This window comes from Sturnus vulgaris, chromosome 5 (assembly GCF_052056855.1).
Source record: "Sturnus vulgaris isolate bStuVul1 chromosome 5, bStuVul1.hap1, whole genome shotgun sequence".
Lineage (NCBI taxonomy): Eukaryota > Metazoa > Chordata > Aves > Passeriformes > Sturnidae > Sturnus > Sturnus vulgaris.
Window position 1 is genome coordinate 18,532,345 of NC_142247.1, and position 24,429 is coordinate 18,556,773.

The following is a 24,429-nucleotide window of genomic DNA, read 5'->3' on the forward strand; positions in this document are numbered from 1 at the left end:
CTCAGTTTGGAGAAGGAAAAACTGGAGGGGGTGCTGTGGTTTAAGGCCAGCTGGAAATTAAGCACCACAGAGCCATTTGCCCAATCCCCTTCTTCCCCACAATGTGGTAGAATGGGGAGGAGAATCAAAGTAAAACTGGTAGGTTGAGAGAAGAACAGTTTAATAGGGAAAGCAAAAGATGCACACACAAGCAAAGAAAAAACAAAAAAAATGTACCACTTTCTATGGGCAAGTAGGTGTTCCGTCATCTCCAGGAGAGCATGGCCCCATCGCCTGTGACAGTGATCTGGTAAGAGAAAACCTGTCATTTCAAATGTCCCTCTCTCCCTCCTTCTTTCCTCAACTTGTATACTGAGCCTGATGTCATATGGTCTGGAGTATCCCTTTGGTCAGTCCAGCGTGTGTCCCTTCAACCTCCCAGGCACCCCCATTCTCCTTGCCAGTGCAGCAATAGAAAAAGCAGAAGTGGCCTGGGCTCTGTGGAAGCCCTCCTCAGTAATAGCAAAAACATCTCTATATTATCAGATATATCTGTATCTGTATTCAGATATCCCAAAACATGACTGCAATACCAGCCACTGTGAAGAAAACTAATTCAACCCCAGCCAAAACCATCACAGGGGGCTATGATGAAAACAGGAAGGTGCCGGTGAGTGAAATGAATACAATCTCTCATTCAACAAATTATGTGGGACAAGAACTAGATAGCAGCCAATGAAACTCAGAAAATCAGCAGGAGAATATAGGCATCATCATGTTCATGAAGGGTTTAGACAAATTCATGGTCAAAAAATCTATAAATAGATATTAAAGTGAGATGGTCATGGACGTATCCTCTAGCAACACACATCCAGTGGTTGTGGATGCTGGGAGACAACCAAGAGAAAAGGCCAGGGTTGCTCTTCCCAGTGCCAGCCAGAAGAGAGGGCTTGACAGAGCACTGCTCTGGTGCACAGGGCGTTTCTTATGCTCACACTGATGGACACACATGCTCTGCTGTACCTGAAGTGTACCTACACGAGGTTCTGTCACATGGTACAGATATGTGGAATTTTGCTAGAAACAGAAAATACAGCTATGAACTAGATTGGAAAAATGTATGTAAGGGAATTCTGTGTACTAGTTACTGAGCAGAATTAAAGTACTGCCATTTTGCAGGGTGCAAGCCAAAACATGAATTGACCTGGCTTCAAAGAGGCTGACCACATGTAATATGCCATGGTAGGACTGATTTTTGCCCTAAAGAAACTAAACCCAAACTGCAATTTTATCTTTTTTATACAGAGGACACATTACCAGTTTCGTTGTTTGCTATCTGATGAATCTGTGCCCTGTGTTAACCCTGAGGTAAAAATTCAAGTAGAGCTTTCTAGTGCCATTCCTGCTGCCTATGTGTGGCTGTGAGGAAGACAGTTGATTTTTAAGACAGCATATTCAGCATTTCTGGTTCTGGCTACATTAGTACTGAATTGTTAATATTTCCTGTAAATTTATTGGGAATTTTGGCTGTTCTGTAATACCATAAATTAAGCAAGGTTTTCTAAGATTGACCTAAGTGGCACCACTGAGAGTTTAGACCATAACTTTTTCATTCCTTATTTTATTCTATCTGTAAATAGAGAGAGACTCCACAAGTTGCAGAACTTCTGCTGTTATTAATGTTTATACAGTGCTCAGAAGAAACCAAAACCACCATACAAAGGCGAGATATTGCTTTTATAAAAGTTTGGAGACTTGTCTGTTTTTTTTTTTTCCCATTTGACCTTTCAAAGGGGTGAAAGCTGACTTTCTGCTGTTCCTAAATATCATTTCAGGTCTTATGATTTAAAACCTTTAGCATCTTTGCTTTAGCATTAGTCATCATTAATGGCTAAAGCACACACATCCCATCTGATATTTTGAAATTGAGGACTAGACATTTTTAAAACAATGATGGCTAGGAAACAGGCATATTTTAGCCACACTTTATTGGACCACAGAACTCACTGGATTTTAAAATAGTAATTTCAGTAAACTCCTGTGATATGTAGTAATTGAAGAGCAAAACTTTTTCACCTTATTATTTCTTGTGCTCACCCTCTCTTTTCTCAAGGAACCAGCTGACTCATGCTACTAAGCCGTGGAGTTAGCTAGAAAGCCCTGGATATGCCTGTGGGTGTATACAGTACCTGCACACTCAAAAATGACACAGCAGTTCCCCCCCAAAAAACACCTTTCCAGAAGACACCATCTTCTAAGAAAATATTGTATATTTTTTAGGCTACAGCTTCAGCAGATGCAATTATGAATAACTGCAACCTGTTAGATTTTTGAATACTATGTTGCTTGAAGATAAGTGGTTATCTGGCAGTGCAGAAGTTCAGTTGTCAGTCATGAGTTAGATAAGCAGAATGTTTAAGCCTATCACCTCTTTCAAAAAGTAATGATATGATGACAGTAAAGAAACTAGCACAAACAGTTCTGACATCATAAGACAACTACAACAAAGTCAGATACATCAGCATGATCATTTTTAACAGACTGCTTAACATGACAATTTTTTATATAAGTAAAATGTGGATTTCAGGAACACATTCCTGGCTGTGCAAATTTTTAATGATCTGTAAAATCACATTCAGCCACATAAATTATTCATATATTTGTATACAAAGAATCAAATCTGGACAATATCTTTGTAATACATTTAAAGAACCATTTTGTTGATAGCAAAATATGGATATTACTTTTAGAAGAATTGATGGTCTAATTTTATTGCCCATTGTAAGAAAAATACAAGGTGACATTGCCTTTGAAAGAAATTTTATCATAAAGGTTATTATTCAAACTTATAGTCAATATATAGGAGAAGTTGCTTATTCAGGAGACGTCACCTGCATAAAAGTCACTCTATCTTGCCATTAGAACTCATTGGCAAATGTATTTAATTTATGTTCAGTGTAATAGAACGACTGTCATTTCTTCCTGTTTGGACAGTTATTGCCACTTAGGAGTTTTAAGTCACTTTTAACCTTGGACAATACTGATTTTTCCTTTTGATGGTCCCTGGACCAAGAAATTATAGCTTGGTTGCACTCAGCAGTTTTGTCTTTAGTGCCCATCTTCTTTGTTCATTTATGTACTTCCAAAGTATATCTTCTCAATATAAGCTCCTTTAATAAAGGAAATGGACAACTTCCATGCTGTTAGCTATCTGTTGCCTTAAAGTTTTAAATATCTTTAAATTCCTCTGTAATTTTTTCCATGCTGACATGTTTGTCTGTGCTAATAAACATAATATACTTGGCCATATATTCCCATATTTGAGCCCTAACCTTTCATATCCATCAAAAATATAAATGCACAAAGCTCTATCTGTTACAGCATTTCACCCCTTTTATTTGCAAGCTGTTGGGCTTTTCCAGTTGTTGGCATCTTGGGGTATTCATTTTCTTACAGAATAGTAACATCTTTCTGAGGGGCACAAACATGTATACAGGAATACAGTCCCGACAGGACAACCTCAGGCATCACCCTAATAAGGCTCAGGGAGTAACTAGCAAGGCTGAGCATTCACCAGGTTTTAAAAGCAGTGAGCTAAAAACAACAATAATTCAGACTGGACCTTACAGAAGTGAGGAAACTTCAGTGGTTTCAGACATATATGTATACCTGCAGATATTCAGAATATTCTGTACTCCTCCAGCCAGACCTATTGAAATTTTGAAAATTCTCTGGAATACAGATGTAGTAGTTACATGTGGAAGCAATCTTGACCTTCTGCAGTTTAGAAGAAAAAACGAAGAAATCAGTTAACCAAGGATGCAGTACTTCTTAACAAAGTGAAGTTATTTCCCCATTTACATGCCCCAATTCCCTACTAGAGAAATTATAGGATGCTTTTAAACTTTCGCTGCTGTTTCTGCTTCTTAAAAAAAAACCTCAAGAGATATTTTAATAAAAGGACTGACCATAAACAATAATATTTTACTAACAGGGTTTTTTTCTTATATTCAGCTAGCAGAAAATGAGGAAGAAAAAATAAAATAACATTGAAAAGAAAAAGAAAGAAAAGAGGAAAAAAATTAAAAAGAAAGAAGGAATACCATATACAGAAGAAGATTCTGTAATAAAAATAAAATTGGTAGCTATTGTTTGGAAGACACATCCTGGAGAAGATGACTACTCAACAGCATTGTAACACTGCTGTTTAGTCATATGTCCAAGACTGCTCATTAGCATTCCCAAGCATGCATCAATTTGAAAGTGTCTTTCTTTCAGCTCGTCAATACGGAAGCCCCAAAGTGCACTTTATTTGTGTAATAGGTTCTTTCAAGATGTTCAAAATCAGTTTTGGCTCTTCTGGTTATATTCAAGTGACATCCACTCAGATGGGAAAAAAGTTTCTTCTTGATAAATAATAAAAGCCTATAGTGCAAAGAAATAATGTTTTCTGGACAGATTGCTTTAAGCAGTGGCAAGGAATACATTATATTCTCAGGCACTGAATCTCCTTCCCAGGTTCAGCAGATATCCTCAAAAAAACACCTGTATATAATATTATTTCGCTTGCCAGGAATCTATTTTTACATGATTAGTATATTTATCAGCTAAACATGCAGTAAGTCTAGGACTGATGAGTACTCCAGTTTCTTTCAGAGTACAAGACTAACTTTTTTTAATTTCCTGCTCTAACAGAAGCTGTAGAAGCCTCCTTCCTTTCCCCACTTACCCAGTAATTATTAGTAGTGTAAAGGAATTGGGCTCTGGAAGGAGAAAATTCAATGTATGTTTTGATAACCTATATTTGTTATTCTGTTAACAGAACCTATAAGCTATATAACCTATATATAACCTATATATTTGTTCTGTTGTGTGGTGTTGTGTTGTTCTGTGGTGCTATGTGTTGTCATTCATTGTAAGAGTGACTGCTGGGTTTTTCAGGCTTTTGCACCACTAATTAGTGGTTTATCTCAGTTTTGTCTGTTTTTGTTCAGATCTAGGATTATTAGAAAGGCAATCGAGCTGGATTCTTGTGTATGGATTTGGTTGTTTATTGTATCTTATCAAAATTTACAGAAAGCATAGCAGCACTTCTAGCTGCTTCCTAGAAGTAAGAAAAATGGCTCTAAGCTGAGCCTGTTTCAAGGCCTTTTAAAGCTAAACACACCAATGGAAGTTTTACGCTTATATTATTTATACTTTTAACCCAATAATAGATTCCCATGACCCTTAGAGTGACTTTCGACTGACCAATCTAAAGATAACTACCTAAGTTCCGTGAAGAAGAAGCAAGAAAAGAAGATGAACAAGAAGAAGGACACTACCCAAAATTCTCCATCTTGTTCCCTAGCTACCACTATACATAAAAACCTCAAATTTAAAACCCATCATCCAGTGAAAATACACACATCTAACTCACTACACATTTATGATTTCTAACACATTATTTATATTTAAAAGTCTTCTCCAAGGTTTCAGGTCCAGTGCAGTGTTTTCCAGGGGGTCTGTGCCTGGAAGCACAGAGAGCTCAAAAACTCCAGTTTCTTGAGATCCAGCAATTCATCTTACATCATATGTTTTGTAGGAGCCAGGAGAGAGTGGATACCTATTTACAAGCCAGATGGAGTCACTCTCATAAGAAGATACATCAAAGAATCATAGAGTTACCTCAGCTGGAAAGGACCAGGTTAAAGACCATAGAGTTCCAGGCCTCCTACCACATAGGCAGGGATACCTTCCTCTAGAGCAAGTTGCTCAAAGACCCATCAGACTACACTTGAATACAGATCTCCTCTCTTTGGTATGAGTAACCCGACCATTTGCAGCTTTCCAGCATATATCTCATCATGTGTTCCAAGAAAAAGCAGTTTGTGGATGTGAAATTTAATAAAATCATAAAGCATTGAAGAAACAGTAAATATAAGGGTTCTGGAGCATGTAAACAGCAACTGTAATCAGCAGGGGCATTAAGTTGTACTTTATAAGGCACATTCACAGCTATTACTGCCTAATTTGCCTTCACTCAACTGGCATTTAAGGCATTTTTAAAACACAGCAGAATTTTTTCCTTTCCATCCCAGACTGCTGTAAACTGAGCAGCAATACTTATATACCTTCCAGGGCTGTGACAAGGATTCACTAATTAGATACAGATTGGGTTTCAAGCAGGGTGACTCAACCACTTCTCAATCTCTCCGCACCTGCCCTGCAGCACCTTCTTCCCCTTGTCCTCCCTTCAGGGCTTTGGTGAAACAGCAAAGCAGGACTTGCAGAGATCTTGCTTAGCTTTATGCTGCAAACTGTTTCAGATCAATTATTAGATCCCTTAGCACTGGTAAAACAATAAGCAGGGAACATACTTGGAGTTGGCATCAAACAGCGTATGCTGCATGAGGCCAAAGATCTGAAAAAGCCTACGGACAACAGGAGCCTCCCTGTAGTTTCTTCTTGGAGAGTTTGGGATGGGCTTTTCATCCAGCCCTGTTTTCCCATGCTGTCCTCAAGCCTCTTGAAACATTCTCTTCTCTTACTCCTGATGCCAATTGCAACAGCTTTTCAAGAGGAATGTGAAGCTATATGCAAGACCTCCTACTCCTGCAGAGTGTAAGAAGAATTAAAAAAAAAAGGCCTGTGAAACCTCCATTGCTTGGAAGAGAGAAAAGGAAATCTCAGTGAGGAAATCCTTTGTAGGCAAGTTTTAAATGCATGGTTTAATCTACTTCCACCAAATTGATTCTTATGTATGTCACTTATTCATTGCAAAGTTTAATTGGACATAGGGTAATACTTCCCTGTCTTAGAGGGGAAAAAACTAGTTATTTCCACACTTAAGCCATATGCAAAGGTGTTTTTTCTCAAAGGTTGATACAAGAGGAAATAATTCCTACAGTTTCAGAACTGCACCATTTGTGCAGTTGTGAATCATTCCTGCCTTTAACACTTGACAGCATGTAAAGTGGATGGACTGGTTTTTTGCTCATATTCACTACATATCTGCTTCCCCCTGACAATACAATTTTGGCTTCATAATAAATCCCTGCTGCAAATCATCTTAAAAATTCTTGTCCCATAATTCACCCAATGCTTTTTGACCTTGTTAACTACAGATTTTAGAGTAGGAGATTGAAATAAATGTCAGTCTTCCTGATGTGGCCTTATTGTTTTTCCCCAAAAAGACAGCTTAATATGCTTAGACCACTGGAAGTGGCAATGTTTCATGAATTTCAAGAACCATAATTAATTTATTTTAGTAATGAAAAGCAAAACAGAGTGTGACAATAACTTTTTTCCTGTATGCTAATGAAGCACAAAGATTTGTAATGAAACACTGTTAAATATGAAAGGAGGAAGCAGGAGAAATGCATGTTATCGTAATTCGGTGTCCATTACATTGTCATTACTGAGCTTGATCTTAAAAAACCCCAGCATGCTGACCTGGCAACAATGAAAGGAAGTATGCTTTTTACTTCATTGCTGCCAAACTTTAAAAAATGCATTTTGTACCTAGATAAGTAACTTCATCAAAATCCTACTTTTTTCCTGCTGAAGTCAATACACAAATTTCTATCATCAAAAAGAGCCAGAAGGTGCCATAGTAAAAGCTTTTTAGCAGTTGGACTTGAATGACAATAGGTAAGGAGCCAAATACAAACTCAGACCTTTTGATTCTTTTCTGTGTGCATTAAGAGGATGAAAATATTTTTCTTATTTTTACATCCTTTTTTGTGAGTGGAAATAGAGGCTATGAGGAGAAAAGATGAGATATTGGAAGGCCTAGAGGTACCTGGTACTGAAATGTCCTGTACTGAAATGAAGAGTCATCAACTACACTGGAGACCACACTTGAAAAACAATCATAACCATAAAAGAATGCTGCACAGGATTTTGCTGATGAGAAATAGGATAAGGTTGAAAACTCTTGGGACACTTGTAGAAGGATAGTACTTTTAAAAAATTGAAAATCCAACTATATAATCATAGTACAAGCCTGCTGATGCTGATATTGACTGCATCAGAAACCTCTACAAAAAAACCCTAAGGCTGTCGCTGAATTTTATGGAGTGTAAGATTATGGATAAATATTTCTATTTGTAGGAGTTTGTAGGTGGTTTTGATACACAGTGAATGCTGGAGACAGAACACATAAAGCAAAGAAAGGAAGGAGTCTTCCCCTTCGTGCTGTATGAGATCAGAGCTACCAAGAACCCTCTTTGTCTTCTAACATTCATGCCAATTTCTGGACATGATGCTGAGGAGAGTAGCTGAGATCTGGTACTTCTGAAGGATTTAAGAGATTCTAAATTAGTTAATACCTGCCAAGGTATCTTGCTCCTTTTTGGAAGTAATTTCATGTGATTCTAAGCTGTCATTTCTTAAGTGAAAGTGATTCATGATGCATTGAAATGGAATTTTAAAATATTTTTTTTCAGAATTTAATGCTTGTGAGAGCAAATGACGTAAGTGAGACATGATGCAAACACAAGAAAAACAGAGCAAACTGTCCCAGTAAGTTCTGGTTATCCTCCTTGTCCTGAAAAACAAAATTCTGTATCATTAGCCTTAAGTTTCTCATGAATAAATCTACACTATCTGCATTTGCTCAGGCTACAGGAAAAAAGGGGTTGTATTCAGTCTTTATGTTCAGTCACTTTAATCAGCTTAAACCTGTTTTTTCCTGTTCGATTTGCGTCAGTGAATTCAGAGGCACTGAGTTAACAGAATTGATTTTAAAATAGATTTCAATTAAACCATGTAATTTATGGCTTTAAAAAAGGCATACTTGGCTCAACATGTAAAAGCAGACACAGTAAGTGCATTGACACACAGCTTTTTTCCAAGACATATGATAGGCATGTTAAACATCTAATCTTAAGGTGCAAATATTCCCTCTACTTTTCTGGCAGTAACTTTACAGAGATACAACTGTAGCAGCACTATTTGATCCTGTGTAATTCTTGAAGTTCATTTTACCCTCCCTAGTGTTTTTGGGTAGGCCTGTGATGCTTAAATGGACTCTCTTCTCTCATGCCATAGAGAATTATTACTCTGTATTCTAGGTATAAGAGCAGGCATGTTCTGTGTCTGATTTAGGCAGTATTGCTTCAGTAGTCACAAGGAAATAAAGGATCATGATGGTGGTTCATCATTTTGAATTTTTATCTTGAGGTTTAGAATGCAGCTTTATTTATTTGGAATTATACAGAGTTTATATGAGGCTCTTTGAATTTGCAGCTACACTTAGCATGGAAAAACACAACTTTTCTCCTGTGTGAAATAAATGGTGACAACACGTAATTTTCTTCTTTGCAGTCCTCACTATAATTTTCTTCCTTTCAAGCAATAGTTATTCTGATAAAACCTTCTCCATTACTCTTGTCACTGTCTTACTACTTGCATGTAACTGTTGTATGGCACAACACGCTAATCATTTGGAGAGGTACAGTTCACAAGTTGTTTCTTACATGAAGTAAATATTTCCCAAGAAAACATTATGGGGATAATTCACTGAAGCACTTCAGCTTCAGTAATCAAAAAGAATATTTCTGCTGAAAATGTACTGTGTTAATTCAAACATTACTACACACACTCCTTTTGGCAGATGAATCTTCTTTTCTAATTGAAGTGCTAGTAAGATTATATATAGTTGTGAAGTGCTAGTAAGAATACATATAGTTGTATATATATGTCCACATATAAGTACAATATTTCTATCATACTGCCAAATTATGACCTGCTTCTCAGGGATAGCAATGGTTTAGGTCAGGCTATTTCAGTTCCAAAGCTGAAAGAAGTGAAGAATGAACATCTCCACGCAGGCAGCTGTACTGTCAGCAGCTCTGCCCAAGGACAGTCAGTCATGGAGACAGCACAGGGGAGCAACACAGGGAGACGGGGAGAGGGAAGAATGTGTTCTGGCTAACCATGGGAGCTTTTTGGGAGATCATGGGATGCTAGGAAAGGTGTTCTCACTTTAGCTTGGGACCTAGCTGAACCCTTAGTCCTTTCTTCCCTCCCTCATGCAAGCACACTTTACCTCTAAAAGCAAACACAAGCCTTCTGCTCACTTTAGATGTCCAGAGACTTGGCCTTCCACACCATCTTTGCCTGTACCCCTGCCCACACCCTCTGTGTGTCTGTGATGCTTTTGGCTGTTGGTTTTCAGAAGTCTCCCACTGGTATTGTTTCTCCTGGTCCCAGCAGCCAAATTCGGAGGCAGCAGGTTCAAATTTTAGCAGGGTTCACAGAGGAGAATTACGCTCTTTTGCACATTATGTTGAATTAGGCAGGGGGGATTTGTTGCTATGGTGTTTTTTCATCATACTTTCTTATCTTTGGTCCTTTCCTTTCTTCGCATCTTCCTTCTTTTTCTTAGCAGCTTATATTTCCTTGTTTTATCAAACCACTTGTTATCATTTGATGACACTCGTCATTCCTAATAGGCTTCTGTACAGGATCACATCTTCATGATGTAAAAGTAGAACACAGTAGTGGCCAATAAAAATAGAGTAGATGATTCGTCTTGAGATAGTATTTCCTTGTTGTCAAAAGAAGCAGGCAAGCACTACTGCTTCTTTCAAGCAAAAGCATAGGGTCTTCAGCCTAAAGAAAATGAACTGATAGAAGGAAACTGGGCTGATTTATTCTTGCTTAGTCATAGGCTGTCTTGCTTTCAGTATGTCTGCAATTACAAAACAGCCATACAATTTGGAAGGGTGCACAACTAATTACTCTCAAAACAGAAAAGCAGCCTATTAGGTTTAAAAACATATAGAATAAAAACATTTAGAATACTTCAGATATTCAGGAAAAATTTCAAGCAAATTCTTCAAGTTGTTTACTAATTTTAAAAATCATAACTTAGATGGTTAATAATTATGCACTTTGAAAAATGAAATTTTTTTTTGTCTTTTTGAAATTTCAATCACACTTAAAAAAAGTAATTTTACCCTGCTCTTTATTTACTAGAACCTATATGATTTAAGTGCATTGCAGATGAATTGTCTTCCTGGACTTCTGCTCTAGCTTTGGTATGGAAGATTACAAAAATATTTAATTTCATGCTTCTGCTATGTCAATATTAGCTAACTTTGGCAACTCCGTAATTATCAATGGGAGACATTAATTTACAGCCCTGCAGGCATTTCCCAGAGCATTAAAGGATCTTTCAAAAATATGGCTGGGACTTCAGTGTATGGAGATCATATCTTCAAAACTGCACACCACCAAAGATTTTCTCTTAAAAGTCCACATGTAATTAAAGAGTATTGGTTGTAGGAGAAATATATATGGACACTGTTGCTTTTAATTAAAAAACACAACACATCATAAGGGTCATATTTGGGGGCAGGGAGGCAGGGACACTGCTGGCCTTCAAAGCAATAAGGAAAAAAATGTTCTACATGATGTTTACTTGCATGAATGGTGAAAAGAAACAAAAATTAAACTGGAAATTGTTAAATGCAAAACCAGTCAATAGCAAGATAATGACACAACATAGTGAAGAAAAATTTATTTTTGTCCCTCCATCACACTGAGGCTTAAGTACATTTGCTAACATAGCGATCAGACAACAGGTGGAATCGAACAAGCATGATTCACAAGAAAGCAGTGTTTAGATAGAAGAAAACTATATAATTTTGATTATGGTGTAAACATCCAGTCTTTCTGCACGAATCCACCTGTGGATTAAGCCACAACAGAAATTATGATTGCAAATAAAGAACTCTGCTCCATCCATAATCAGACCCTTAGAAAACACAGAAAACCTTCTCCCTTCTATTATCCCAGTCTGAAAATATTATGAACTATAGCAAATTGAGAACAGAGGTGGTAGTCCTTCAAGACCAATTATAGTTCCCTCTTCAGCAGTTTTGCTGGAACAGTAAAGCAGTTTGGATACAAGATTTTTCATGTAACTCAAGTCTGCCTCACATCATGAGCTATCTTTGATTGCTAATAGCTCTCTCACTGAAAAACGTGTCAGGGCATTTCTGGTTAGAGATTACCAAGAGGGAAGTTTATGATCAGTAGCCAGACATTTTGAGACTAATAATTTGTTGTTTTCAATTAGGTTGCATTTGCTAGATAGATGATGAGATGAAACTACAGCTGTGCCTGCCTCTTCCATAGCAACAGAGAGCTCCCCACCTTCCCCGAAAGACTCCACTTCTCTCAAGCTGATCACACTCACAAGAGGTAAAATTCAGTACTGTACCAGCTAGCTTGATTTGGTAGCCAGGGGCTTGGATGCAATGTCAGTGTGAAGATGGCAACCTCTTGCTTTGGTTCATTTGTCACTGTAATAAAAGCAAAACGAGATTTGCTAAATAATCAAACAAACCTTTGCAAAGAAACAGTTAGGAACATAATTGTTGATTAAACATTCTTGGTGTAAAATTCATCCTGAGGAAACCGAGGCATTTAGCAAAAGCCATCCACAAAGTGACTGTGATTGTTCTTTTCTGTTGTTGGAAGATTGAATTAAAATAAGACCTGGAACACAAAGTGTTCTTGAAGCTTCATTTTGAAGAATTTGCTTCTTATTCATGATTCAAAGGAGAGTTAGTATTTCTTTTTTAGGCTGTGTAATACATGCAAGTGAGAGCTTTGAAAAAACAGTAATAAGGCATTTTCTTCTGACAAACTCTGGAAGTTTATAAGCAGGGATCATATGAGGACTCTGGAAATTTTAATCCAGTTTGAATTCTATAAAAATAGCAGTACTTCATCTCTTATGATGCTTTGCTGTTTTATACTGCTGGTATAGACTGATTTGTTGAGGAGAGTGTTTAAGGAGTATCATTTAGTGTAACTGTAAAGAGAAATGTGTTTTCTGTGAACTGGGAACATGAACAACTTGAAGACAGAATAATACAGCCAGAAAAGGCAAAAAACCTGAGAGGGATTAAAACAATTATGAATATTCTCTCCCAGAGAGACTGGAAAAAGCAGCAGCATCTTTACATATAATTACTTTTTCATTATTGTGGCATTTACTATCAAAGGAGCCATTTTGTCTTTAAAAACTGTGAAGAGAAATTACTTCAACTGCCACTGAAAAGCCATACTCTGTCTGAATATTCTGTTGAAAGTGTTGTCTACCTGATAATTTTTAAGATGGGAGAAAAATATGTAACTAAATACTAAAACTGTGAGAAAATTTAACTTCGACAGTGCAGGTGCTAATGGATTAATATTAAAGGACATTATGTTTACAAATTATTTAAAAATAAATGTTTACAGATGATGCCCAGCTCTTATACCAAATATGCAGCAAAGAACGTTTCAGAGACCATGCTATATAATATCTTTGTTACATGATATTCAAAATGATAAAGACTTCAACTTTTTTTTTATCACCTCAGATAGATCTCAGGAGGCAGATACCTCCTTGAATACGTGGAGATCTTGAGATGAGTCCTCAAGAGAGAGTTCTCAGTCAATCTGGCACCTGGCAAGGTATTTCTGCAATAAGACTTTTAGAAATAGCATGTGCATGTCCATGTGCAACTGTGTGTTCTCCAAGGGTGACACGAACCAGAAAAGAGAAGAACACTTCCAGTGTTAATTATATGCTTTCACAATCTGCTTCTTATTACGTCACTCATTACTATTTATGACGTCATGAATATGTAAGACAACAAATTAATGGCAAAGTAAGGAGCTGATGAGAACTTCCAGCCAAAGCAGCACTAAGATAAAGCAGTCCAGGCAAGGGAGGGCCACCAAGATGGCCAGGGGGCTGAAGCACAAGGTGTTCAAGGAGGGGCTTAGAGAGCTGGGTCTGCTCAGCCCTGAGAAGGTGGCTATGGAAGGACATTAGGACTGCATACAACTAGTTAACAGGAGGGTGTGGATAAGACAGAGACTGACATTTTTGGAGCTACACAATGAAAGGGAAAGAAGGACTGAATGAAAATTCCAGCAACTAAAAGTGTGGTTAGAAGAAAAAGCTTTTCACAGCAATAGCAGTCAAACACTGAGAGATACTCCCCAGAGGGACTGCAGAATCTGTGTCCTTGGAGATGTTCAAACTCAGCTGGGACAAGGGCCACATTAACTCTATGAATGGGACATGGCACAAAACAGCCTCTAGAAGTCCTTTTCAGCCTAAACTATTTCATAGTTTTATTACTGCATAAATTACTCAAGGGCTGAAACTGTGACATGACACAAACATTTTTTTGAAAAATTGTTGTATGCATATGTATTCATGGTTCGTATCTGTATAATGTTCAAACTTAAAACCCTAACTTAGAATTCTAAAGCTTGCTGACAGTGAAATATTCATGACTCTTTCAAATTTGCTGGAAAAATCCTCTTTCCTTGTGGAAAGACTTGAAGATACCATGAAAATCTGTTAAAATCTGAATAATTTCTAGACAGCTAACAAACTGCAATTAATTTCAGTGATACAAGCAGAAAAAAATCATGAACTGAGGTAGAAAGCCAAAGATGTATTGAATTGCATTGAAACTGATAATTAGTTTCCAACCAAAGAAACCCCTGAAGCTTTTCACAATTGAATTACGGTAGAAACACACAGATGAGAGAAAGCAGCATAATATGCTAATTGAAATGACATTTTATCTAAAATTTCTCTTAAACTAAAACACTTCTTTATTCTTCTCATGCAACTCATCTGTGACTCCTAAAAAACAATCACTCAGGTTTGACATGACTGTGGTCACTCTTCTACAAAGCTGTTTAGTACATGACAGTACCTCTTAACTCTGAGTAATACAAGTTCCTGCCAGGAAATCCAAAAAATCAAAACAGCACTACCAAATGCCAGTGGTTAGTGGTAGTATCTCCTCCTTGGTAATGCAGTTCAGAGCTGCAGCAGATCAAAATTAATTCCTTCTGCCTGCACAAGAACTGGAAATTAAACAATTTAGTTTAGGAGCATCCAAATATTTTATTCCAGTTTTAAGTATTTTTTTAGTATTTTTAAAGTGTTTGGGTATTCAGTCTCAGTTTAGGATACATCCAAAAACTACACACAGTAAAATTCAGGATTTTAATAGAGGCAGCTGTTTTATAATCAAACATTTATCCTGGACAAGAAAAAATTACAGATTAGCATCCCAATTCTGTACAAGGGATTTCCTACACTGAAATAATGTGCAGGACTACTGTTTCCCTCCCAGCCTCAAATCCCCGTCCCAAAATAAAGGTATTGTTCAGGGTTTATTTCTGTAACTGTCATCTAAAAAAGAATTTAAGTAACATAAAAATGAGTCCATTTCTATAGAAATGGTCTTGTTATTATTTAATCATTCCAGCATCTGAGTGATTCATGAACTGCAGGTTGTAATTCAATAAGTAGTTCATGCATCTCTGAGTTGAGAAAATTTGAAGGGAAGAAACAGGAGATGAAAGAAACCTCTTCCCCACAGGACTTAAAAAACACTCTGTCCATGATAAATACTACCTAACTTACTTTAAAGCAGTTAACATCTACTCAATTCCGTAGCTTATTCAGTGTTCACTTACAGGAATAGTTGGGCACCAGTGATGCATTATACTAGGCACTGTATAAATCTATAGCAAAAGGACAGACAACCAGTAGCTTAGAGAAATTTCCTGCACAAACCAGTTGTGAAAGGAGTTAAGTGACATCTGGGAGTATTGTAAACAAGCCAAAATTTTTCTTCCACAAAGTAAAATGCACTGGAAAAAAGCTGCCTCATGCAGGAACCTTTATATTCATCCCAAAGATGTTTATTTTTGTCAGACTTAAATTCCTGACCCCAAGGTTGGGAAAAGTGCCTTTTATTTCTTTCCTCTTTCTACAAGGTGTCTGTCAGCTTGTGTAGGCAGGTATGCACTACACGTATGCACACACAGAGAAACATGTGCTCATGTGCATTATGGGCATTTCCAGGTATTACCTGGAATATAAATATAAATATATAAAATTCCTAGTAGTTACAATGCTAAGAAAAAGACTGTTATTCTAACGTTCCCACAGGGTGATTTTAGTAAGACTATGACACAGTTGTAATTATCTGGAGCTTAAAATATGCAAATGGAGGAAGAAAATTTGTACTGGAGTTTAGTTTGATGTGCAGAATGAGCCCAGACAGCTACAGCATCCTGATTTGTAGAAGCATGATACTGATTTTGTAGGGAACAAAAATACTCAGTCCAACTTTCTTCATTGCCCTTTAGTTCCTACTCTCCCACCAGTCAAGTTAAATTGAAAAGGACAACAGTTGAAGGGGGTAAGTGAAGAGACTAATGCTGAAGCAAACGGTGCAGCTCAAATTCTCATTCTATCCCCATCTTTTGCATCGCTTTTCAAAAAAAAAAAGTCATCTTTCTAGAGCACCTGATTGCTTTTAAGTCACATAACTTTTTTCTCTGCCTGCTTTCATCTACCTTTCTTGTATCAAATACAAATGTGATTCCATCTCTTTTTCTGGCACAGAGAGCTCCTACTAATACTTCATCAAGATAAAAAATACTATAAAAGCCCAAACACATTTTCCATATTATTTTTGTAACCTCAGTAACATCTACAGTATAGTGTTGTTAGACAGAATATCAAGAAAAATGAGATTTTTTTTTTCAGATCATTCTATAACTATTCTTGCTGCAGGGGTTTTGGAAACTTTGAAACATATATGTTTTGCTGAATAAGGACAATAATGGTGCTGCTAGTACTGATGTGATTCTAAAAGATGGTGACAGAGTGTGGCTAGTGAATAAAAATTGATAGGATAAAAGAGGCCATGTAACAGAGACTTTATATAAAATGAAAAATAAATAACATGTGGAAAATCACTTGGTTTCTGCCCATTTCAGTTTCTGCCTTCTATAAAACAAAATCACGTCGACAAATGACAGAAGTAGGCAGAAGTTTACTGTGTATTTGCAGTTTCATAGAAAACAGAGGTGATGCAATATTATCTTCCCCCATTTTGTAAAATCATTGTGTTGCCTTACTGACCATCGCTATATGTAAGTGCATTAGCTAGTAATCATTACAAGAACTGGCCAGGGTATCTGATAATTTGTCTGGAAAGGGGTCACTTTACACACCAATGAGACCTCTTTTTAATGTTTTCTGGCTATCTGCACAGTGAGAGTTTCAGCTGACTGTTTCAGATCAGGTACAAATTCAGCTGCTCATCAAAAAGTAAAAAAGGCTCTTTCTTATGTCTCCAGGGCCCTGTAGCTGGCCATCAACTGTGTGGCTGGCAAAAGGCTAGTACAGGATACAGCCTGTAGCCATAACTGTGGGGAATAGCAGCATTATCCTAAGTGAAGGTGGGTATTTTAGGTAACTTCTACTCTGGGTCAGAAAGACCCACAAACCAGCTGGGAAACAGAGAGGAGAATTCTGAGAGGCCATGAGAATGCTCACCTAGGAGGGCCCCAGGACTGGAACCGGGATGATCTCCTCAGAGGAGGTTCTGACTCAACCCTTTGCTATGAACATACATGTAAATGGAAATTAATCTACACCAAATGTAAACAACTGGATTTTTTTTTTTTCTGTCAAAAATGTCTGCACTGCTTAAAGCAAAGGTGAGGCATCTTCATGACTGGATTGAAAACTGCACTTAGAGGCTCTGACAAAGCCCTTTTAGAGCAGAAGATGCAAATGCCTGTGTGGTATGGCTGTGACACATCCTCATCCCCAGGCCAGTGCAGGTGACTTTCCCTGAAGGAAACATCTAGTAGAAAACGGTTTCATAAAGACGTGCTTTTGCAGAGTTGTCAAAGTTTTGTATATACACATTTTCTATTTTTTAATGCCCAACTCTTAATATTTTAGTTGTAAGAGATGGAATGAGTTAGGCTATTTATATTCAGCCATGACTTTTTGTTACATTACACTGACAATAAAATTGACTTTGTAAAGATATTAAATTACCCAAAATATAAGCTGTAGTTGCTAAATATTTGACTGCAATGGGCAGTTTTGAAACAAGAACAAACTTGTTTAAGACCAGAAGAAAATATATTGTAGTGAGATGTGAGATATAATTCTGTGGTAGTCTGACAGTAAGTTTGAAAGATTCTTGCTCAAGAGATCTGACCAGGTAAGTATTTTGATTTTTGTGGGGACACCGGTGTCCCCATTTTATTATCTGTTATTACAGATCCACGGAATTAATTTGCCTGTTTGAAGGATCAGGATTTAAATCTGACAAATTCCATGGGGGGAAAAGAAAGAAAATATGTATAACCGAAAAAAAAAAATAGAAAATTCAACAAATAATTTCAGTAACACTTATCTTCTTAGTCTGAGGTCATTAGGAACATGATCACTACGGTAGAGCAGCAAATTATAAAAAAGGACTGACTGGTGTTCAAGAGATGGGAAGCTCTGCCTGAGCATTGTTGGCTGAGAGATCAGGCAACAGCAGGGAACACAGGATGTGTCCACAAGCAGTGTTCTTCAGAATCTTAGAAGTGATGATGGAGTGAACGTCAATCACTTACATGAAAAGCTATAGCCCATTTTCCTTATCATATTCACCAAAAAAAACACATGGAAACTTCATATTTTGCCATCTCCAAGTCCAACCTTATTATACAGGGACTGTCACACTGAATAAATCAGAGCTGTTTAAAACCCCGTAGGCTGTTCTCACAACTCAAGGCCACCTGTTCTTGGTTGTGGTGCCTTTGTGTGACTCGCTGTAAACACAGCCCTGCGCAGGTCAGCATCTCAATGACTCGGTGCACGGTGCCCTGCGTTGCAGGCAGTCCCAGTCAGATTACATTACTGCTCACACGGCGGCCTTGCGGGCCCCCCGTGAATAAATGTGCTCTGCACACAGCAGCTCTGCATCCTGAGAGAGAACACTCATAAAGCAGCCACTTATTCCACACTTGTTTCTGTGTATGAATATATAATCGAGGAGAGAAAGACGAGCAGTGGTGCAGCTTAAAAGCTACAGCAAGAATCTGTGCCACAGGCAAGAGCAAGGCAGCCTTTCCACGTAGGTTTCTGGATGCTTTGTTGTAAACACACGAGGTAGGACAGGGATGGACTAGGTCTTTTAAATGCACAGTGTACAAGCAGGGCAAGAATCCACTTAGTTCTAAACAAATGAACTCCTGTCACTGGAACTAACTCTGCAGCAAAGACAGATTTTTAGGCTATGTTTTCACTGAAGAACTGACACAAGAGAGTGGTCATACCCACAGACTATGCCTCCAGCAGAACAGAATGATTGTACAACCAACTCAACTTAAAAACATGCTTAAAGAAAATGTTTTTACGTATAATTCTACTCAGAATTGAGTTCAGTTATAACATAATTGTCAACCTGGATTGACAAAGCAGTAAGGGCCTACCTACACTGACCTTTTTGTTTGCAGAAAAAATTTCACCTGTTTGTGCTAGTTCATATACTAGCTGTGACTCCACAAGCTTTTTGTGCTGCTCCCAAGACAGGAGCATCAGCTAGAAGATTCTGGTGAAATAATACACTACTTTCTTCATGAGCAGCTAAGCTATCTGTCACCCAAAACAGACAGCTGAAACTCTCTGTGAAGGCAGTCTGAAGCTATTAAAAAGAGATCTCACAGGTGTGCTAATTAAAGTGGTCTTCTCCAGCTGAAACTGCTAGCATCTAGGGGACCTAAAGAGGAGGATAAGTTAAACAGCTACAGCGGGTAAAGTTTGGTAATGTGGAAGTAAAAATTGGGAGTACGTTTATATCCAACCTAAGAATTCCATAGTAAATGGTAAAGATTTAATTACCGTTGGCATAGGCTCCACCAATGAATACCTTGCCAAAATACCTTACCAAGCTTTTTCTTGTTCAGACTGATCTGATATGAATGTTGGGCTCCCGTGCATATGTTATGGGCTTTATTGGCACTGTAAAGCTGGCAAGGGGATCCAGTCAGATTCATAAGCTCTATCTTTCTGACTCCAGAGCATCTGGATACTGTGGGCAGACTGTTCCAAGAACATGTAAACTACTTATGCATCAAACAGAAGCAATATCTGTGCCAGTTTAGCATGTGGTTTTTGAAATGCAAATTAAAAGGTTGAAGATGGGCTTCTGAAGCATCCTGGTGAATGCAAAGATATCTGAAAGAGACCTCTTTGTCAAGCAATCCAAAGACTGTCATTCTAGCAACTAGTTTATGTAGTCCTGAAGGGTGCATAGAGCATGGGAAGGCTATTCTAGATCCTTCCACATCTATTCCACAACTGTTTGGCCTTTTTACCAGCAGAAAGTTTTAACATATTGCTGGTGCCATTCATTATTGAAGTCTTCAGAGAAATATAGACCCCTGGACATACTGGTAAAGAACTTCTGCATCCCACTGCTGTTCTTCATTAGTACCCATGTCCTTCTGCCTTGGACAAGTCTTTTTATTCAATTGTAGTTTAGTTTTTATGGTTGACCTACTCAACCTCACCCACAATTTTACATGTGACTCAGTTATTTGGTGCTCACCTCTTAAGGTAGGTAAGACCTCCTATATTGATTTGTTGAGAAAATACACTACCAGGCTATTTTTGGTAACTTTCTGTGATATTTAACCAATATTCTCTAACCCCTAATGTCTCTAATGAGCTCTGCTTCACCTTTTGTTATCCTATATACAGCCAAAAGAGCAAGTTTGCACTTGTCTGTATCACATTTATTCTCCACTGAAAATATAACTGCTTTTTCTATTCTCTAACCATATAGTAACAGATCTTACTGAAAAGATTTGTTGAAAGTACACAGTGTTGACTTTTAAAGCTCATAATGGCATTTCTATCAAAATTGGTGGAAAGTATCTACACCCATTTTCCTTGCATTACCCTCTAGCCTTACCCTGCCAATTCACATCGCAGTTCAGTTTTTAAAAGTAAAAATTATTTTTGCTAATAAAGGCATGATGCCAAAACTCATATTTTCCTCTACTAGTATGGAACCCTGGGTATTTCTGTTCTCTTTTTACTTGTATCGCTGGAGAACCTTTTATTATCTAGATATATTTCTCAAATCCTTTCTTGTCTCTGCCCCTTTTGACCTCTTAAGTGTTTCTTTGCTAATCAGGACTTACTCCTTTCCGAATAGGTTTTCTCCTTGCTCTGAAGTGTCCTTCACAAAGTAGTCATCCAGCCAGCAGAACTGTAGCCTGCAGGTTTTTTAACCCCTGTGTTGTTTGTAATATAAATCCTAGACAGTTTTACATCCACTGACTAGAGGGAATTTAAATCTTCCTTCACATGTGAGTCCTGGTGTCCTCAATGTGACTCTTAATACTGAGAAATATCTTCAGTTTATCAAAATTTATCCAAGTTTCTCCTCTTGAGAGGGAATACATTTTGTAATAAAATTTTCTTTATCTTTCAATGCATTTTCTTCCATCTGTGAGTACAAGATGAATCATGACTTTATCATACAACCCAAGGTTACTTCCCATGGTCAGCTTTTCTGTAACAGCCCTGCTGCTCTCCAGTGCCAACTCTCAAAGCTCTGCCTCTTGATTCACTACCACCAAAATTAAGGAATCTTTAATAAGCAATCAACTTTGTCCTGAAAGATTTGGCATTGCAAATCCCCATCTTGCAGGTTGATCAGCAGTGTGCTTTAATGCTGAGGGGAACCATGAAATAAGAGGAATGACTCAGCCATCAGATTTAGAAATTCCTCTGTTTTCTAGGCCATTTGCTGGAGCTTTTTAGTTCTAATAATGTACCACAGATCAGGCATTTTGTTGTCAGAAGGAGAATGCACACGGTGTTGCTTTTTAAACTATCTGTACTGACTTCAAAGCTGAAAATTACTTTCAGAGATTTATAACTATTCCAGCTTTTCAACACCCAAATTATAATTTTTCCTCTCTTTGTAAGAGACAAAGTTTTAAATAAAATCAATTAATTTTTGTTATTATTTGTGACATGGCTGGATAAAATATTTCCAAAATTTTTATTGAAATCCTTTATTTGCTAAAGGCATGCCATTAGTTATACATAGTTCAAAATAATTATTTCTATTATTGACAAAAACTTAATACTTTATATTTGCACATTTTTATGAGAATATCAAAAATCCACAAAATGTCAATTAACCTTAGTTCATATACTTTCAGCACCTATTTCTTTGTTTCTAAAGCCATGAATACATGTGGTAAACATGGGGTAAGGAAACATTCAGTTTTAATTAAATATAAAACGTGCTCCTCAGCTGGTCATCTCAGAAAATCTTGGTGAGACAAATTTAAAATCTCTATTAACTCTGCAGTGATATTCAACTTTACTCACCAGTTCTCAATACAGCAGCATCTACCTACTCTTCCCTTTATAATGCAGGCAGCACAGGAAAGTTATGAATTAATCATTAATAGTATGAGTTAATTTTTTTCCCTACTGAAAAACGGTCCCTATAAACTGCATGTAAAAGGTTACTGAATCTGATTCTGCATTACTTTCATTTATGTAACTGTTCAAAACAGATGCAAAATCTAAAACCAACACAATTAACATTTAGTATTCCCTTCATGCTCTCTGAGCAGTTGATCCCACAAGACACAAGGATTTGGACAACTTGGTATGAGATAGGAACAAGATAAAAAGGTAACTTCTCTGCTGGGAGTGAAGAGAAGGGAGAGCCCATAAGGTAAAAACCAAAGAGCTCTTAGAAAGATTTGTGGTTAATGGCTGACAAATAGTACCCTACACATTATTCCACACACTGTTTTTGCAACTGGGCTGCAACTAATTCTAAAAGGAAAATGAAAACTGAAATTAAAAAAAACATATCTTTATCAATTATCAGATAATCCTTTTCTTGAAGGAGAGGTCTATTACTGTGAGTGTTAACCCTGACTTCTCCCTGTTTTTCTATCAGGCAAAAAGCCCAGTCAGTGTCAGCATAACTGTTTGCTGTTCTCCTCCCATTCCCTCATGACCAGGCCTGCTGTGCAGTACTGGAGCTGAAGGTAATCAGTTTAGCACATGAATATGATTTGATTATTTTTGTTTTACATAGGCTATAAACCTGTCCAATCTGTTTGAAAAATCTTTTCAGTGTTCAATTCACTTAGCTTTTGCTGATTGAATTCCCTGCCTGAAATATATTAAGCAACTGGGGTTAAAAGAGGGCAGTCATTTTTATTTTTTTTTTCACTCTTAAATGCAAAACTCTCTTACTTTTTTCTAATAATTCTTCATTAGAATTACAAGGAATTGGTACAGAGGTTCCCATTAGCACTGTATCTGAGACTTTTAATCAGGTAACAACCTGGTATTACTTTAGTGGATTTTGATGTGATATCTTTCTTTGCAGTTCAGCCATGGTCTCCTGGTGGCTGGCACTGGTGAACAGGCTACAGGCAGCAGCTGGTTTGTCAGCCAGTTCTGTTCAAGGAGATGGTAACTGCAGGGCAATGCCTGCCCAGTAAAACAACCTAAAATTGTCAGGGGATCCCTAAACAAGACCCTGCTATGTTGAAAAAGAGTCAATCTCCAAATAAACTCTAAAAGGTTTCCAGCAGCCAGGATACAAGTGGAAGTAGTCTTCCTTTGGAAGTTTACATAATCATTTAATTTAATCCTTCCTGTGGTGTTTCCCAGCCACTGCTTTATTTCTTTGATCATAATCTGCTAGGACAAATGTCAGGAAATATGAGTCTACAAAGTGATGTGAATCTTGTTCCCTATTGGAGATGTGACTATGAGCATTATCTTCATGATATTTTCTTTCTCATGTACTTGTTTCTGCTCAGTGTTTTTCCAGTCTTTGATGACAGAGAAAAGCAATGACTTTCAAGCTTAAAAACAAAGTTATATTCTTCCGATCGTGGTGATGAGTGTACTTTAGCTTGCATTTCAAGCTGGAGAAAAGCCATAGTAGCATGGATATAAATTATAAGGTTTATTACAATGTGGTACTTGCAACAAACCGTGGGTTTTGGCTTTCATGTTTTGTACTTGCTGCAGCTCCATCATGGCATGTGTGATGTTTCTGTCTGACAGCAGTCAAACATGGCCATTTCTTGCCTTTCAGTTGCTTTACAACCTTATGAGCTTTATGAATTAGACTGAATTTTTTAAAAAAGGGTCTTCAAAACAATAAATTTATGCCATCAATTACATAGAAATATATACACATATATAAAACAATCTGCATCCATAATGTAATAAAGACTATAAATACAGAAATTACTATGAAATAATATTTGGACATCATACTTTCCTAGTTCGTTTAAACCCTGCATTTACTAATTTAAAAATAGAAAGAAAGCAAAAGAAACTAAGAAGCATTCCATCACTGTGGAAGCATATATTTTATATCCATTTGACATCTCATGTGATTACAATGTGCAGTTGAGGTCGTTACACTAAAGGGAAAATAATGGTAGAATGTAGAAGAAAGTCAAACAAACAAGAAAATGTTTTGCTACTGCTAATATTTTGGTGTCTATTAGGTAAGGAGTTTTTCTTTTGACAGTGAAGTCCTAACTTGCTTTTAATTA

At 37.3% G+C, this 24,429-nt stretch overlaps 1 long non-coding RNA gene across 1 annotated transcript in view; it reads right to left on the reverse strand.

Moving 5' to 3' along the window:
* The window catches only part of LOC148223574 (uncharacterized), an 86,848-nt gene that overhangs the window by 45,587 nt on the left and 16,832 nt on the right, over window positions 1–24,429 (reverse strand). The window contains exon 2 of the long non-coding RNA XR_015803786.1: window positions 12,194–12,275. This is a non-coding gene — a long non-coding RNA (uncharacterized LOC148223574). The remainder of the gene's footprint in view (window positions 1–12,193; window positions 12,276–24,429) is intronic.